General features: G+C 37.0%; 1 pseudogene; it reads left to right on the top strand.

The window, feature by feature from the left end:
• Window positions 1–205: 205 nt before the first annotated feature.
• Window positions 206–715, top strand: LOC149552596 (protein-L-isoaspartate O-methyltransferase 2 pseudogene; annotated as a pseudogene).
• Window positions 716–2,894: the final 2,179 nt, after the last annotated feature.

The following is a 2,894-nucleotide window of genomic DNA, read 5'->3' as shown; positions in this document are numbered from 1 at the left end:
TTGTATATTCATTGCATGGGACCCCAGCACTCCATCCTATTAGCACAAGATTTGATTGAGTTTTCACACAATCAATGAATCTTCATAATTGGCTGCTTGTGGGTGTAAGAGTAGAATACCAATTATATTTAAGAGGATGGCTAGGAAATGAAATCCGTAGGATGGGTGAAACCCGGTTTTAAATTAAAATCCACCAAATGCAAATATGTCGATTCAGATGCAGCCCAAAGGTTATGGTGCAACTATATCTGCTCCTCATATACATGCTTACTGTCTTGATTATCTGGTGGATCACTTGAAGTTGGGCATGTCCGTACTTGAGGTTGGCTCTAGTTCTGGATAATTATCAGCTGTTTTTGCTTTGATGGTTGGAGAAAATGGAAGAACTGTAGGAGTTGAACACATTCCTCAACTTGTAAAAAAAAGATCAGTTGGTTCAATAAAGAAGGGACCTGCTACTCTTCTGTTAGAGAAAGGGGCACTCTCCATTCATGTGGCAGATGGGAAAAAGGGATTTCTGGATGCAGCACCTTATGATGCTATCCATGTTGGTGCAGCAGCAGCAGAACTGCCAAAAGCTTTAGTCAATCAGTTAAAGCCAAGAGGAAGAATCGTTATTCCAGTTGTTGATAGCTTGATGATCATTGACCAACTTGAAGATGGTACAATTCATGAACACTCTGCAATGGAGGTCAAAGATGTTCCTCTTATATAAATAATGTGTCGTCAGTGAAGTGAAGTCAGGAAGTGTAGAATGATAATCTTGACAAGTTTCCTAGAGATGTGGCTGACAAGTATAAAAATCAAAACCTGAACGTACAACCCCTATGTAGTCATGAATTAACAAAATTGGAACTTCCAAGGGAAATATTTTCATCACCAGTAATGATTGGTGGCCTCATGTTTATTGGTTGTCACGATGATCATGTTTATGGTATTAGCATAGTAACTTGAAAAGAAGAATATTTCATTAAGGTCAGAGGGGCATTAGTTCATTTCCACGCAGGTAAGTATAGATTTTGTGCATGCAAGGCAGATGATGATATTGAGAGATATAGATATCCTTTAGAGTAAAGATTGAGATAAGTGGCAACCCCCTTTAGTGGAAGAAAGAACGTCACCATTCCAAGTGCAATCACCGTAATATAAAATCCTCATTTTCAAATTATATGCCACCTGTCATCATGCATATATTATAGTGGCCTTGTATTAGCAAAGATATAAGATAATGTTTATAATGATATAAAGGGATTAGAAAAAGGGGAAGTCATAAAGTTTTTTTCAAGAATCAGTTATGCGGGGAAACTAAAGAAGAGAAGGAGGCTTATTTATTAAGGTTTTTCTCATTATAGAGGCGTTCCATCTTTTCTCTTCGGGACTGCAAACTGTGGGCTTCAGCAAGAGGAGAGGTTTTTAGAATTATTCCATTTTCTTGTGATGGTTACAGGGAGCAGAGCAAGGGTTTCTTTTCTCTTTTTCTAAACTGTGTTAGAAAATAGGAGAGTTGTGATTTGTTTATGTAATACAGAGGAGGAGTTTCAGCTTTCTTTAATGGTGATTATAATTGCAAATGCGTAATAAGGTCTTTGTATCTTTTATGCTTTAGGGAAGGGAGACTTGGAAGTTGATTGTATATCAAAACCTAGAGTTTGAGCGATCCTCTTTCCACTGATCATGATGTTTGTGTCACTTTTAGTTTTCTCTCAAATATGCTTTTACTGTCGCTATTTCTTGTATACATTCTGATTGCAAGACATCTTCATAGCTTTGTTTCTGCACTTTCTCAAGAAGATGGAAAATGTGTTTCTTGATTTCGTCCTTTGTAACATGTCAGGGTGAATGCACTTTGTGTCATTTGCCATTTATTTTCTTGCAATTGTTTAGTTTTTCTGCTTCTACTTTGTGTTTACAGGTAGATGTTTAAAATCCTTTTGTGCTTTCTAGTTAAAAGAATTCATAATTAATTCATTGTATATTTTACACGGGGAGCTGTACCCAATAAAATTCATAGGAAGGCTATCAATCCAATGATAACCTGTCTAACTGTTGGTGCTGATTAGTCTTCTCACTTGGGCATTCAGGGTTATATTTGCACACATTTTCTTGGAGGACAATCTGTTCACTAACAAATTTTTGGTGACTACGCGAAGGATCCTGAAACGAAGATTTAAGTGCCTAACATTTGCTTCCTCACTTTTATGATTACCTCCATGTGCATGAGATTGGTGACTCTATATGAAGACCATGTCAGATATAGAAGTCATGAGAAGACCAAGGCCAGACCCTTCTCTCCTGGAACTTTGTCAAATTGATGATAAAGTGTTACGTGACTTTGTGGACAAATTTAGAGAAAGTATTTCCAAGGGTATCCAAAAAAAAAAAAGCTTTAAAGATGATGCAAGATCTTGGTTGCTATGGAAAGGCCTCTGCAGAAGATTTCACAAGTTGAAAGACTTGCAAAGACTTGAAGAGAAAGTGGCTCGGTTGAAGAAGCGTTTGGAGGTAGATGATGATGAACCACCTATTATCTCAATCTCACCTATGTATTTCAATCACCTTGTCATGAGTGACCAAGAAGTACATCTAGAGTTACTCCAGCCTCATGTTGATCCAGTTTCAACAGATGAGAATATATGTGCCAACAATGGAGAAAGGACAAGCAATAATAATGAAATCTTGTCTCAAGATCTTTCTTCATCTCATGTAGAAAGTTTTACATTAGAGGATCATGGTGATTGTTCTTTGCTTGAAGATTCTATTGAAATGCTTTCTAGTGATGCTTTGTCTGAAAATGAATCTTTAAATGCCATGAGAGATTGTGAGGGCATTGGCTCTTTGAATGTGAATGCTGAAAAAGATCCTATTCTTGAATCTTTTCATTCTGAAGATATTGC

The sequence above is a fragment of the Cupressus sempervirens genome, chromosome 6 (assembly GCF_028749045.1).
Source record: "Cupressus sempervirens isolate cs-2001-9-10 chromosome 6, ASM2874904v1, whole genome shotgun sequence".
NCBI classification, from domain to species: Eukaryota; Viridiplantae; Streptophyta; class Pinopsida; order Cupressales; family Cupressaceae; genus Cupressus; species Cupressus sempervirens.
The sequence above is the reverse complement of the archived record's forward strand: the minus strand, read 5'-3'. Positions and strand labels throughout refer to the sequence as shown.